The sequence below is a fragment of the Ambystoma mexicanum genome, chromosome 1q, assembly GCF_040938575.1.
Source record: "Ambystoma mexicanum isolate Mex_15411 chromosome 1q, UKY_AmexF1_1, whole genome shotgun sequence".
NCBI lineage: Eukaryota > Metazoa > Chordata > Amphibia > Caudata > Ambystomatidae > Ambystoma > Ambystoma mexicanum.
This window is the reverse complement of record NC_090922.1, coordinates 334880299-334896983: the sequence shown is the minus strand read 5'-3', so window position 1 is coordinate 334896983 and position 16685 is coordinate 334880299. Positions and strand designations below refer to the sequence as shown.

Sequence of the window (16685 nt, the reverse complement as noted above, 5' to 3'; positions counted from 1 at the left end):
CCTTGCCCAGGATGGTCTTGGTCCTCTCCTCTGAAGGGGAGGCCAATTGCTCCACTGTATCGAGCTTCGCCCCCAAAAACAGTGCTACTTGCGATGGAACCAGGGGGGATTTGGGGTAGTTGATGGCGAACCCCAGCTCCGTGAGCAACCGGACAGTCCTCGCCGTATGATCGACGGCGAGTTCCCTTGACCTTGCCCGGATTAGCCAGTCGTCCAGGTAGGGGTAGACGTGGATCCCCTGCAGGCACAGCCGCGCCGCCACTGGTGCTAGGCACTTGGTGAAAACCCTGGGAGCCGACTTTAATCCGAACGGTAGGGCTCCGAATTGGTAGTGGTGTCCCTGAACCACGAACCTGAGGAACTTCCTGTGCCTTTTCAGAATGGGGATGTGGAAGTAAGCATCCTCTCCAGGTCCAACGACGATAGAAGTCGCCTTCCTCCAGCTGTCCCAGCACGTGCTGGAGGGTGACCATCCTGAATTTCTGCGCCTTGATGTATTTGTTTAACCGATGCAGGTCCAGAATGGGGCGCCAACCGCCTGTCTTCTTTATGACGAGGAAGTACCTTGAGTACACTCCGGAGCCCCGGAGCCTCCAGGGGACGAGCTCGATGGCACCTTTCTTGAGCATCGCCCTTACTTCCAACAGCAGTTGAGGGACGTGATTCTCCTACCTGGCCACGGGAGGAATGCGAGGGCACTTCTTTAGGAATTCCAGCGAGTGCCCGTTGGCCAGGGTGTCTAACACCCAACGATCGGTGGAGATGGACTCCCACACTCACAAACTTCGTCAGCCGGCCTCCCACCGAGGTGCTTTGATGGGGGCCCCGACAACCCGGCCGGGTCAGTCTTGCTTGGAAACGGCCTTGCCGTCTTGGCCTCCTTGGCGACGACGGCAGGAACCCCCTTGCTTGCCGCGACCTCTCTAGGCCTCCTGGGAAGGGGAGCGGGCCGCCTGGCGGTATGTGGAGGAGCCACCGCTGGATCCTTTGGAGGCACCCTGTTTGCCTCCGGGGCTCCGAAAGGGCCGTTGCTGCTGAAGCACCCCAAGGGCCCGGCCCGTCTCCGAGTCGGTCTTGATGGCCTGTAGAGACTCATCCACAGTCTTACCAAAGAGGTTGTTGCCGTCGAACGGCATGTCCAACACTCTGGTCTGGACGTCCTGGCGAAAGTCTGTCGCCTTGAGCCATCCTCATCGTCGGAGGCAAACTCTGTCGCCCAGTTGGCGAAATCCGGTATCGGCAATGTCCGTTGCCACCGTTATGGCGTGATCCGACGCCACCTCACCTTCCTGCAGAATTTCTAGGGCCTCCGCCCTTTTGTCATCAGGCAGGAAATCTAGCAGGGGAGCTATCTTGAACCAGAGCTCCCTGTTGTAGCGGGCCACGATCGCTAAGGCATTGGCCGCCTTAATCGTCGTCGCCGAGATGACTCGTCGTCCCATAGAGTCCAACTTCTTGCCCTCGCTGTCCGCCGGGGAAGTGGAAGTTGAAGCCACCGCGCCCGCTGCCTTCTTCTTACCCGCTGCCGAGACGATCGAGTCTGGCGTGGGCTGGGCCCTGAGGCACAAAGGGTCGGCATCCGGGACTCTACTTCTTCCCGTACCTGTCCCTTTTGGCGGGTGTCGTGGCAGGGTTCTTGAGGACAGCAAGCCCCTCGTCCCAGATGTCATCGAGTAAAGGCACCGCGAGGACCGTCTTCCTCTTAGCCTCTCGTCGTTGGTACAGAAACCCCTCCTTTTTCTGTTCTTCAGGGCAGAGCTGGAAGAGCTTGGATGCCCTGGTTATCATGGCGTGGAAAGAGCCAACCTCGTCGGATGGGGACGCTCGCGGGGGGTGGGGGAGGAGTGACGACAGGATGTCCACTGTGTCATCGCCGCCGTCATCGTCCGTCCCAGTCGCCGTATCCTCTCCCGGCGAGGGGGATGAGGGGTCCACCGGTCTCGCAGGCACGAAGGGCGGAGCGGGGTGGACTCTCCTCCGCTTGTTCGGAGGGCTTCCCGACGGGCCTGGTTCTGGCTCCTCCGTCGGGGTACATGGTAATCTCGTCCTTATCTCGGTACATAAGGATTGGATTGCCAACAAAATGGCCGCCGAGCTATCCTGGGGCTCGGGCAATGGCTGCGACGGACGCGATGGCCGCTCCACTGGGCCCTGTTCGTCGTCGCTATCTTCGATCACGTCAGCAGGGACTGTCCCTTGGGATCGAACCTTCTCGAACCTCTCGTTGAGGTTTATGAACCTCTCATTGAGGCCTATGGACCTTTCGTTGAGGCCCTTCTCGGTCTCCACCAGTTCCTCCTCAGAGGCTGATTCCGAGTCTGTAATGGCCGCGGCCCCCCCCCCCTCTTTTTCAGCCAGGGGCTTCACGGAGGACTTAGCGATGGGCTGGAAAGAGGATTCCCTCCACAGCGGCAGGGATACTCTGGGCCGAGAGGCCGTTTCCATTGGCGTAGTCCATGCCGTCTCTGCCAGGGTCGCAGCGACCACTTCGGTAGAGGCCTTAGCCGGGTGGAACAAAGCCCTCACCACCTTAGGTGCGACCTGGGCCTTTGCCTTGGGGGGAGGGTCAGTGCCTCGCTCCCCCTTCGAGATCGACCGGGTCCGCTCCAGCGGCCTACCCGGGTTCGCGGACTTCCTTTTCCCCGAACCAGACCGCTGGCTCGTGGTCAAACGTGCCGGGGAAGTAACGCCCTGCTTGCCAACCGAAGAGCCCGACCTTTCAGCACTCCCTGAGCTTGCAGACTCGCGGAGCTTGGCCTTCTGTTGGGCCCCCGTCGCCGGGGCGCCCTCAAAGGACTTAGAAGCCCGCTCAGACTACTTCTTCGCCTTCTCACTTGCTGTGCCCTTCTCCAGCCAGGTGGCGAGGCGGAATGACGATCTTGTTTGGTCCGTTCCGAAAGCTTCTTGCAGAACGCACAGTCCTGCTCCATGTGCGTCTTGTCCCCATGGAGGCAGTAGAGACATCGCAAATGCTCGTCCTCCTTGAAAACATTATATAATCTGCACCCAGGGCAGTTCCTGAACAGCTTGGATCCGGGCGTCGAGCTCCCCTTGTCCTGGGCCATGTCCGTTGAGGTAGGCCTCAGATCTTCCGGAATCCTCCAAGAAGTGTAAACTCGATGAAAACTTCACCCTTGAGGGGCCGTAGAAGAATTCCGAAACAGGTCCCCGTTATCGGAAGTAGAAACGGTGGAGCTTGAGGCTCGATTAACCGAAACATTTTGAAATTCTCCTGAAAAAGCGTGAAAACGCAGTAAAAAACTCAAGAGCTAAACACGAGGACTCCCAACACTTGAGCGTGCGGTAAAAATCTGAGGATGGCTGCCAGAGGCGGGGCTTAGGGAGAGGGCAGTCATTGGCTGGGGGCAGTAGGACCCAGAGATCCGTGATTGGTTACTACTAAGAAAGACAGATCAGAAAAGAAACTGATACTGATTTTTTCTTTACCGAGGATTCCCAGCCTGACGACGGGGAATATTCATGAGCATGTGAATCCATGCCAGATGCTGGAGAAGATATATGATGAAATGGGGCTAGAACAAACATCCCAAGGGGAAAGGGAAGACGAGCACCTGGAGAGCACTCAGCTGTATGACACTGAGGATGACACCCGCAGTAGTGGGAGCAGGAGACTGTCCTTGGACAGACTAGAAATCAGTAAAAACGATGACGACACAAGGAGTTGCGTGAATTGGGAACAATCAGTGTCGGACTCCAGAGAAGAGACGGAGTGCGAGACAAATAAAGAAGGGAGACGGCGCGAAAAGCGGCTCCCAAGGGACAAAGGGTAAGATGGTCGGACGCTGGGGAGTCCGCACCGAGAACATCAGAGTCTGCATTGCAATCCGACCAGCATGAAGGGACATCCCATGGTCAGAGGGGGGTGTCGGCACCCGCCTATGCAGACTGGTTGAGGACATTGCCAGGCAGACGGCGATGCAGGAATATTACCCCAGCGGTAGACAGGAGAGCTATGGGGGAAGAGAAAGAAGGCTGCGCATTCCAATTTCCGCTATTAGAAAAGGAGGGAGAAAGACCGCAATATATTCCATGGCCACACATGGATCGAGAAAACCTGAAAAACAAACTTCCAATGCTGACATCGGGAGCCGGGAAGTGGATACACGAGTTAGAAAAAATGACAGGAGGTGTCACATTAGCTATAGGGGACATTAAAGGTCTCTTGATCGCCATATTTGGTGAGAGAGCAGACGATGTGTGGACACGGACAGGGTACCCTGGCGTAACCTTAACCAACACTGCACACGACGGAGCGTCATTTAATAATTGCAGAGCAGCTGTATGGAAAGCGTTACGAGTGCTTTACCCGGACACTTCCAATATGGGAGCTATAATGACTTGGAAAATGAAGGAGTCAGAAGATCTGTTGATTTATATCCAGAATTTCCAAGACGCGTGGGTGCTCGAAACACATGAATCTTGGACAAAATCTATACCAGTGTTTTACCACATTTTATGTCAAGGGTGTCCAGAACCAGTGCAGAAACAGCTCAAGAACTTGGTAGGGGTTGAGGTTAAACCTTGGGCTGAAATACAGTTAACTATCGACATTACTGTAGATTGTTACAAGAAAAGAATTGGAAAAAGGAGGCAACTCTAAAGTGTGAGGAAGCGAAGCTGGTGCAAAAAAAGTTATCAAAGTATGCTCTTGAAGGAGCCATGCTAACAAACCCAGGTGAACAGAACATACAACATGTGGCTAGCCCACAGAAGAATAACCAGGGTAACGTAGGACAGTACCCAAGGGAAAGAGGATTTAGAGGAAGAGGATGGCAGAGTAATCGAGGAGGTTTCCAAAGTAATCAAGGAGGATTTCAAAACGTGCCTAGATATGTCAAACGGACAAATAATCCCACCTCCGCCCATATGTTGGCTGTGTGGAATGATGGGGCATTTAGCGCACACGTGTAGAAGCCAAGACTCGTGGCAGAATAGCCAAGGAATGGGAGCAGGCACAGCAAATCCACCTGCGATCTCATAACAGGGCAATGCACAAAACCACAGTGCAGTAGCAAGCACCAGGCGTGCACCAGGGTGCGCAGCAAGGGATTCAACCCCCAAACATGGGGAATTTGCCACAAGGGCAATTTCAACAGGCGTCACCGCAATCGTCTCAGGGCAGAAACTCCGGAAGGGGAGGCAGCCCAGGGAGTGGAGAGAATCCACAAGTGTACAGTGGACCGCACTTATATATAAACTAGGACAGCTCACTGGGAACCCTGATGTGCTCTATCCTATCAATGACACCAGACCCTAATAGGGAACCTAGGATGAATGTCGTCATAGGGGGTAAAGAATATTCCTTCTTAGTGGACACGGGTGCAACACGCTCGTGCATACGAGAAGGCAAGTTTTCCTTGTCCGACGAGGCCATAGATACTCAGGAGCTCACAGTCGAGTTTCCTTTACAGACACACTCTCAGTCTCTGTAGAAGAGTGCGAGATGAATGTACCTTTATTATATCACGTCAGACCGCAGTAAACATTTTGGGTCAAGACTTAATGACAAAATTGAACATGACGATCTCGTTCACGGAGGAGGGCATAGTATGCTTCACTCCAGGAATGCATTATTCTAACGTGTGTGAAATGATCAGGACGTACTCAAGACATGTAACCATGAGAGCTATACCATTAGAGCAAGAAGTTTTCACATACGCCATGTGTGTGCTTATGGCAGGATTACCAGGCCTCGCAGATAGAACTATGAGAACCCCTGATGAGTTTCTATTTAGACCAAGAATACCCATGCATGAAGAGGAGGGACAAGTATTTCCCTTGATGATACATACGGCAGCAGTGCGAGGGAAAGTAGTATTGGTTGAAGGCTACGATGATGATGGCAGACAATGGTGTGCAACTATTGCCATTGAAGAAGGGTGTCCAGTGACTGACGTCACCGATGACGATCTGTTTGAAGAACAAGCAGACTCAGAAGAGACAAGGGTGGAAGTGAGTCCCTAATCCATCTACAATCCTTTGTAACATACCGATCGAGTAAAAATTATCAAAAGAGAAGTGCCAAAGAGAATGATGTTGCCACTGACACATCCGGAATACTTTGATGACGACATGGCCCAGGTGCCTGTCTCAGTATGGACTACAGGACCATATGACGTAGGCCTCCTGAAGGGGGTGGGAGAAGTGAAAATTAAGCTGAAACCAGGAGAAATTTTACTGAGAGCGCGACAATATCCCATGTCCAGAGAGGCGGATGAAGGATCGTGAAGACAATTTCCGCCATGATGGATCACGGCATCTTAGTGACGTTCAGAGTCACCCTGTAATACAGTGATTTATCCCATCAAGAAATCAAAGGGAGGGTCTTGGCATTTAATCCAAGATTTAAGAGTATTAAACGATATTCTTGAAACTGAATTCCCTCTAGTCCCTAATCCATCTACAAACCTTTGTAACATACCGATCGAGTCAAAATATTTCACGGTGATTGATTTGAAAAATGCCTTTTTCTCAATCCTGTTGCACCGTGACTCTCAAGATCTAATGTCATTTACTTTCAGACAAATGCATCTGAAAAGCACAAGGTTGCCACAGGGGTACTGTGAGTCCCCGTCCATTTTCAATAGAGTCCTACAGATGGACCTAACCAATATTGCATTAGAAAGTGTTGTCTTGCAATATGTGGACGACATCTTGATATGCAGCTCCACGGAAGAACAATGCAGATGCGATTCTATTCAGCTATTGACTATACTGGCTGAGAAAGGTTATAATGTTGACAAGGAAAAGTTGCAATATTGTCAACAGGAGGTGCTATACATAGCCCAGCTAATCTCACATGAAGGTAAAAGGGTGACTCCAGAAAGGGCTGAAGCCATGATGAGCACGGCTAAGCCACTCACAATCGAGCAAATGCAGAGCTTTTTAGGCCTATGCAATTATGTTACAGCATGGGTCTTCGATTACAGCTCATATTCCAAGCCCTTGCTCCAGGCCCTGAAGAAGGCCCAGGCGACAAAGGAAAAGTTTGAATGGACTGAAGCTAGGGAAAAGGGGTTTGCAGAACTGAAGAGAGTAATTTGTATGGCTCCAGTTCTCGGGATTCCTAATTATGCAGAGGAATTCAACCTTTTCTCTCAGACAGATGGCAGTGTTATGATGGCAATGTTAGCGCAAAAAAAACCTTGTTGGGGTACAAGCCCCTGGCATATTACAGTGGGAACCTGAAACAGTAATGAGAGGCCACTTCCCATGCGAACAAAGCTTAGCTGCCGCAGCGTTTGCCATTGAGAAAGTGGCAACCATTGTGATGGGATGTTCTATGACGTTATACGTCAAGCACTAATTATTCGCCATTTTACAGAAACCAAAGGGTACGTTGACATCTCAAAGAGCTTCTGCCTATGAAGTGATTAGATCTAACCCATCCATCAACATAGTTTGATGTAAAACGGTGAACCCAGCTACATTCATAGCTCAGCCAGTCACTGAAGGAGAGCCGATACATGACTGTACAAACTATGAAGAATTCTATGATGAAATCCCCAGGGTGAAAGAAAATGCCCTGGCGGGAGAAGAGATCGTTTTCATTGACGGCTCTTCGAGAATCGACCACGAAGATGGACAAAGATATACAGGTGTCGCTGTGATGAAACACATAGCAAACGGAAAATTTGGAGTACACGTCAGCGCACAAATACCATCTCATTATTCAGCGCAGGCTGCAGAACTATTGGCGTTGATACTCGCCATAGAGAATCACGCAGACCAGGAAGTTACGGTGTACAGTGACTCCGCCTATGTGACGTCCACAGTGCATGCAGGGCTAGCACGCTGGAAAAGGAGGGGCGGACGGCACGCCAGTGCAGCATACAGCCTTATTGGACAGGCTGATTAAGGCATTACAGCTCCCAGTGGGCATAGCAGTCGTGAAATGCGCCGCCCACACTAAAAGGACAGATTTCATGTCACGCGGAAACCAAGCAGTAGACACGGAAGCCAAGCGTATGGCCTCAAAAAGTGAGACGGTCATGGAAGTGGAAGTGGCATGCACCCATGAGAGAATGATGATGGCACGTACCACACCCGAAGCCTATAGTAATCTGGGGCAGACACAACTAATGGAGCTTCAAGGGGAGGCACCACAGGACGAGACGAACCTGTGGAAACATCGATGGTGTTCTTTAAACCCCTCAGACGGATTGTGGCGGCAAAAGAGCACTGGTAAACCAGTAATGCCTATAGCCCTACTAAAAAATAGCATTGGAGCAATTGCATTACCCATTAAACATGTCAAAAGAGAATCTAGCTTTAACGCTTGTGGAAGACTGGTTCATACCAAATTTAGCTGAGCATGTTGCATTCTTTATGGTGAACTGCATAATTAAAAGTAGTGAGGGGAGTCATCCCCCGGCCAAATGGGCCTTTTCAGCACTTACATATTGACTATGTCGACATGATTCAAGTGTGTAACGGGTACAGATACTTAATTGTAGTGGTGTGTCCATTCTCTAGATGGAGAGAAGCAGGTCCATGTACACACCCAGACTTTACCTGTGCGGCCAAATTCCTAGTGAGGGAAGTGTTCTCTAGATGGGGGTGTGTGAAGTGATGAGATCAGATAATGGGGCTTATTTTGTGAATTCAGTCTTTGAGCAGATTAGCTTGTTGCTTGGTATAAAGCACACGTTCTAATCGGCATATCATTCGGAAGATAATGGTTTTGTGAAACGCTCAATGGCTTGTTAAAGGAAAGGATAGCCAAGTTGAAGCTTACTCTAAAGAGGGGATGGTTGCACTGCCTTCCACTGGCATTGTATGCTCTTCGGAACCAACCAGGCTCCGACCATCATCTTACGCCGCACTAGATAGTCACAGGAAGGAGAATGAATGCTCCCCTGACCCCTCTAGACAGAGCTAGATGTGATGCCCAGTCAACCCAGGAGATCCTAGGAACCGAAATGAGCAAATATCTGAACTGCATGACATCCAGCCTTACTGTAATTTCAGACCAACTGCAGCGGCGACAAAAAGGGTGCAGCAGCGCACAAAACACAGCAGGAGACACTGAAACAGATACAGTTCAAGGTCTACGTGTTTCACTTGTCTTTCCTGGAGATGCGGTGTAAGTAAAAAACCACACGAGGAAGAGGTGGGACAAGCCAAGATTCAATGGCCCTTTCATCGTAGAGGACTGCACTCCTTCAGCTGTAAAACTGCAGGGCAGGAGAGCATGGATTTTTCTCAATGACATTAAGCCCTATCACGGAGAAAACCCTTTAACTGCAACACCCGGCGAAGAGACCACAGACAACGGGGAGGAACCACAGCACGTGCAGACAAGATCCATGACGAAGAAGAAGGATGCATGAGCAGCAAAGCCAAGACAGAAAGAACTCTTGTGCAAGTTGTGACTTAACTGGACATTTCCTCTAAGCAACAGGGGATAAGGACATAACCAGACACTCTGTGCATCCTAGTTGTAGGGTGAAGAAGAAAATCACACATTTAAGCCACGACACGTCTGTTGACACGAACTTGTAAATCAAACCACACTTAAGCGTTGTTGAGAAACAAGACTAACAGACAGTGATCAAGGAGTTTTATCTTAAGAGCTAAACCCAGTATCCTGAACCATCAAATATGAAGACTTCGTTTGGCAGCACCTATGGTGTCCCCCAGCAGAGACATCACAAAGGATGTGCTCAACTACTTCCATTATGTATTGACAACACATCCGTCACTGGTAGGGAGGGTCATTAGTGTCACAGACTTTATCCAAGATCCTGCCAACAAGAAAGTAATCTGGCAACTACTTACCGTCATCGCGCAAGCCTTCATAGTACTGCCTGAATACAGTGATAAAGACACAAATGCTTCCACCGCAGGCAATTCTAGATGAATTTATCAATACACTTTTCTTTTGCATCATAGAGGAGTGCCCAGCTATTGTCGGGAGAACCACAGACACTCTCACGTTTATTTGAGATCCTGCAAACTCTGAACATTTGAGCCAGCTGTGGATCAAGCTAAGCTATTTGGTTGCAAGCGACGTGTCAGGAAAGTGCAATGATTGTTCACTTCAAGGGAAGGGCCTGTAATCCTGAATAAAAGCAAGGCAGGACAAATGTCCCTGTCACCCGAGGACAGCCGACTGGTGCACAACGTCCTCTTTCGCCTAGTCACTGACTTTCCAGAAATGGTGGGGAGACCTATCGAGGTTGACGTCCTCACATTCATCAGAGATCCAGTAGACGTCACACAAGTGGGAACGCTCCTCCATGGTATCATGCTACAAGTGCAACTGTCCAACTTTCAGAGAGAGTAGTTGAGGAAATTCCAGTGACTCCTTCCGCCGAGGGACAGATCAAGGAAGCAGAGTCAAGCACGTCATCATCCCGCCGAAGGACAGATCGAGGGAGCAGGAACAAGAACTTCACCTTTTGTTGTTTGACTGCCATTTTTCCATTTCTTCACACTGACCAGTGTCCAGTATGTCCTCAGGACTGAAGCAGATTCGGGGGGGGGGTGGACTGGGAACACGCCTACCTTTAATATACACAGTACAAAAGACTCATCGAAGTGTTAGTCTAAACTATTTTTCCATAATCTAGCAAGGATACTGCATCCTGTATCAAGAGACAATCGTCACCAGCAAGAGGGGGGGACACTTGTGAAGCACTAGACACTTTATGACACAACCTGGTAGAGAACTAAATCGAATTGAGGAAAAAGTAACATTGTCGTTGAATAAATAATCAAGATGGGGGCCCAGAACAGTAACCTGGTCCTCCCACAATTAGAAGGGCACCCTTGCTTCTCTGGAAGGAGATGCTGCCATCTGACCTACCGTACTATCATGTATCTATGTATTGTGTTTATCATTATTTTGCTATCATTACGATCAAAACTGCATTTTTCCTTGTTGCACAAAGCTGTCCAATTTCAGCGCACCCACCTGATGGTGTATGCATGAGTCCCACAGAAGCACCCAGACCTTATATAGTCATTCCAGTCCCAAGAAAATCGGATGGTAAGGCAAATTAACTGAAAATGAATGTAATTAGCAGTGATACATACACACTTGAGGTAACGAATGAAGAGGAAAGCTGGAGACAGGGTCAGCACGGAATGAACGAAAACTTAGCACTGACAACTACACGCACCCACACACTGAATGCACCCGAACCAGGGCATGTGTCAATGGCCACAGGACCTCAAGCGAAGGCAACCAAGAGCATGAGGCTCCCTACCGAACAATCAGACCCAGAAAAGAATGAGAGAGACCGAAAAGAATCAAAAGAAAGGCCAATGAAAGAAGAAGCAGCATGAGGAACTGAAAAACAAGACAGCAGAGACTGTATTGCCCACCACACAAGTTCCAACACAAGGAACAAGTACCACGCCCTTGATGCAGCCATACACTGGGCCGGCGACAGGCTCGGGGTTGATAAAGGCACTTATAGAGAGCAGAAAAAGGATGCAAGGAGAGAAGGAGAGAACTGCAAAACCTCCAATTACCTTATCAATGCGACTAAAGTAACCTGTGCCATGGTCCAGAAAGCCTGATGGTCCCCCAGCAAGGAAAAGTCACACAGACGCGTTTAGAGATGCAGTTATAGATAACTACAGGAAGACACTAAGAATCAAGAGAAACCCACAGGAAGATAATGAACTGAACGATTACCTGAATAGCACAGCACATCTAGGAAACAACATCTGGTATCAACACATGATAGAAGTTGGAAGAAGAGGATCACAAGGAGAATGTTTTGTTTGCGCACTTCTACCGTACAGCATGGGGAAATCCAAGATCTTCGTGGCTGTAGAAATTGATGTCCCGGCAGCACACTGTTTGTCACACGTAGCAATGTGCAATACCAGAGGACAGTTTATGGGAAGGGATGCATCATTGATATGGGCAACCGAAACAAATTACCCAGATGAAGATGACTACGTCCAGGACATTAAGACAAGAAATAGAGCTCATACTAGGAATCACGTGATCTGGTATGAAAAGCCAGGAGTTAAAGGAGCAGAAATAAGATGGGAAATCAACCCAAGACTGAACGTCCAAGGAAAAACTCCAGAAGAAGCTCAAATTTGGAAGAGCAGAGGCCAGATGCAGATTTGGGGAAAAGTGCTTTCACCAAACGGATGGGAAGAAGGAGTGGTGATCTGCCGAGCATGGATGGTCCTTGGAGCCTGCAAAGAAGCAATAGAAAACTCACAGAGATTATGTAAACCTTTATGGCCGAAACTCACAAAATTACTGACATGGGTCGAAGACAGAGGAGGACCCTTGCAGATAGTGCCACCGGAGAACCCAAAATTGTGCTTCAGGAACAATGGCACAAGGAAAACGGGAGAGAATCAGAACTGCAGACACATTTTTGAAGCTCCAGGGATGACTCACGGAACCGCAGTTATTATGGATCATTACTGGGCGTGTGGATCCAAAGCATACATTAGACTGCGAAAAAATGGGGAGGCTTATGCACAATAGTGAACGTCCACGTTCCAGCACTAGTGATCCTGAAAAATGACCTGAATATTGACAGTTTCCCAAAAGCAGATGCTCACCTGAGGAAAAGGAGATCTGTGGAACTGATATCCCGAATAAAGAGAGAAAACTACTTCTCTGCCAAATCAGAGGAGGCATTCCATGCAATCCCGTATGAACACAAGCTTTTCAGCCTCACCTCATCAGTGTTCAAAACAATCCTCATGCCAAGAATCCAAGTTGGAGTAAATACCAAATGGTTGCAGATAACCAGATGGGAGTTATTGCAGACCATTAACACTACCATAAAAGGATTCAATGCGATTAAGGAAGAATTAAGAGCAATTTGGTTGATGATGCTGCAAAACAGATATGTACTTGACATGATCACAGCAATGGATGGAGGTGTTTGGCAAAGATCGCAGAATCATGTTGTATGTTTATACCTTCTCACGATGAGGAAAATTGAACTTTAAGAGAAGCCATAAGTATGCTGACAAACCTACAGAACCAGATGATTGATGAAACTGACTAAGTTGATGATGACAGCTGGTTTGGAACACTGTTCTCATGGGTCCCACAATGGTTGGCGAACATATTCAAGTTCCTGGGAGCCCTGCTCTTGATGATACTATTAGGATTTTGTGTCATCAAGATAATCATCTCGCAATGCCAGAAAACTGCGAAGAAAGCCATACGGATGAAGATCATGATCGATGTCAAACCCGGATGGAAGCCCAGAGACCCGACTGATGAAGAAATAAGAGACTTTGTGAAGGCTAGCGAATATGCGCCAGAAGGAACAAAGTTTGTGTATCCCAGAAATTGTAGAAATTATGAAGGAAAATGGATCTATTGCAGCCCAAATGGACTGTGCCAGCTAATGACCTGGAACAAAGAGGAGTGATAAAAATATGGACTCCAAAGAAACACGTTCACACCTCATGTACAAACCCAGAAGATGAAAAAAGTGGATACAGAAGAACCAAGCAAAACTAATCCAAAGGAGAAAGAAGAAGTGGTTGATGAACCAACCAGAGGGGGGAGTGTAGAGGAGGTCCCAGATATGGCCTGCGCTCCAGCCAACCATTTTGAAATACCAGGAACATACTCAACGAGATATGTGACATATGAGGAGCAAATAAACCAACAGAGAGCCACACTGGGGCTCTGCCCAGTGCCCATCAGAAGAGCAATACCTGTTGAAGTGCCAATAACCAGACAACCATGGGCAGTACGGTATCCATTGAGACAACCTTACCAGCAGCTGACACGAAATGACGACTACTTGCAAACTGTCCCCGAATAGACCTAAAGGACCGTAATCGAAGACGAATGATGACGACACAAGGTCCCGGACAGACGTTCAGATGAATGAAACGACAATCAAAAAATTACACGCAAAGAGGAAATGGAAGGAATAATGAATGAATAGACTTAGAAGATGAAACGATGTTGAAATATAAAGAAACATAACCATGAAGTAGGATGAAAATATGCAAATAGCTAACACCTGTAAATAGGCTTGGAACGTAAGAAGCTAAGGAAACAGTACTGCTTGCTATGCGTAGAAGAATAAAGCGGCAAGCGCCACATATATATCTATCTCAAAGAAGCACATTATACAAGTGCGACTCCATTTGACAAAAGCAGAATTAAGCCCAAAATGGTAGGGGTCAAACAGGCCAGGATTCATATACCAGCACAAAGCCAGACGAAGGGGCGGAATCAAAACTTAGTAAGAAGCAGCTCATGCCTGGGAATTTGAGGTCAACCTACGGAAGGGAGGAGAGCGGCAACTTCGAAGAATCAAAACTTAAGAGCATAGCAGCCTGCCAGTGAAGGTCGAGATAAAGAGGCCCAGGCAGGTGGCAAGGCTAAAGGAAGAATCAAATTCACAAATAGAGGGAAAATAAAGCAGATTCACAGTGCACTTACACGTGACCAGCCAATTGCGAAGAGGTACCAACGTCTGAGGTCATCCAAAAACCAGAGGATGCCATAACTTCTCCTGAAAAGAAGCTACACTTTCGAGGCCATCCTCTGCCAACTGATTGACACATAGCCCTAAAGTGCTGATTGATGGAAGGGAGGCGTGGTGAATCTTGGGGCATACCGCACCTGGGTGATCATGCTGCTAATTAAAGTGGAGGTTTGTGCCTAGGGGTGTAACCCACCCAATCACAATGGACCAAATAATGAAGGGTCCTATAGCTAGTAGAACCAATGAGACGTCGTACTTTTAGTGACGCCTGACATGAATGATGTAGAGGGAGTGGCGTAGACGCCCACCCAATAAGAAGTTAGCCAATCCTCACACTCTGTTACCATATACAGATATGGTAGCTATGCTTAAGTTACCTTTTCCAACCAATAGATTTGCATGACAAACTTTTGAGTGTTACACGTCAATGATGACGAGAACTTGCTATAACTATTGCTGTCTGAATGAAGAAATGGGAGTTGAAGTGAGACGGGTGATTGCATCACTGACGATCTCCTATTGTGTCCCTGTTTTTTGTACTGGTCATTAAACGGACTTCCCTTTGCCAAACCATTGAGTTGTCCTTATCGATTAGTGTTGGAGTAAGTGAATCCCGCACCCCATCCACCTCAAGGTGCAGCTATCTCGTCTTAAAGGTACTAGAGGGTGAGCTCTGATCCCATGGGCCCGTCAGAGGTCACTCCGCCCTCCTGAACACTCATTCTGGTTAGGGCTCACAGTATACGCTTGCAGATGTTCAATAATAATTGCACCCTGTGAGTTGGCAGCCAGGTACTGCAGACATGTCTGATTTGCTGTGATTCATCTCAGACATTCAAAGAAGACAAATACCTATGAACAGCTACCAAATATTGCGCCTGGAACTTGTAGGATATGAAGTTGGTTCTTACAGAACTCTGGCCTCACTAGAATCCCCACTATACAGTCCCATGGGAAACATTGTCATGTCTACTTCGTGCCCACTGCTGCATCATCCCTCCTAGGATGTGCCTCTTTCCTGTCTTCTGACTTATCTATCTCAACTTTTCTCAACACTTTGCTGCACACTTTTCATTGCCAGATATATTTCCCCACACTAGGACGCCTCCATGCCTGAATGGGTTCCCCCATCAGGACATCACCACAGATGCCAGGTAAACTGCCTTCTGGCCATTCAGTAATCTTCCCACTCCATCATTTTCAACTTTTACACTCAGGCGCACTATAGGAAGACCAACTACGCCACTCACATATGGCAATTTAACAATCCCTTTCAAAAACATCAAACCAAACACTACACCTCCATAACCAATTTATATACCACACCCCCAGCCAATGCATCCTAGGACCACAAACGCACAAGGATCCCCTTTGGACATAAATGCCTCTACTCCAGACACAGAAAAAACTAAAACAGAACCAACCAAGAGCTGAGGGTACTTCGTCGGAATGCACCAACACAATAGCAAAACTATCGTTCATTTTCCCTCTCTTCCCTCTAATCTAACCCATTCTCGCTCTCGTCTAGATCAATCATAGAACAGTCCACATTAGAACGCTAGGTAATGTAACATAGCATAACAGTACCTCAGATTTCACTCAGGAGGAAAGAAGACATCGGATTAACTAGGGGGAAGGGCTAGAGAGGGTTGCCGTCCCCACTGTGGCTTCTTTAAGATCCTGATGTACCCCCTCAAGTGGTAAAATGTTATTGACCGGTGCCCCATTAGGAGCCGTTCGCCAACCTGCCTCTGTCACTGAAAGAAGCCACATTCTTGTAAATGCAATAACCTCAATGAACAGGCCCGGGTTAATAATCTAGAGGCTCAGCATCAACATTAATGCTTGCTTGGAATGTGCCATACTCCCTGAATATCACCTTTTACAGGAGGCCAGAAGCTTGTTTAGTAAGTGTTCTATTTTCCCATGTTTGAATTATGTAAAATGTCAATAGTGCCTTAGCATTTGCATGAGGCAGAAGGAGGGACTATATAGTTTAACAATGTTTTCCAATACTGCAATATAATTAACCTCCTAGCCGCTGTGGAGACGGAGCATATGATGTATTTCCATGTGTAGAGGGGTCTTATGAAATTACACATCACTTACCAAGTTTAGTGGAAGGGCAATCAACATTGAACATTGTTTAGAGGGCTTTTAAAGAGATGGATGACTTTTGTCTATATGATGAAGGCTTGTGGGTGTGCTTTTTGAACA

At 48.1% G+C, this 16685-nt stretch overlaps 1 protein-coding gene across 1 annotated transcript in view; it reads right to left on the bottom strand.

Moving 5' to 3' along the window:
• PEPD (peptidase D) overlaps nucleotides 1–16685 on the bottom strand; it is a 1156120-nt gene that overhangs the window by 24991 nt on the left and 1114444 nt on the right. The window lies entirely within an intron of this gene.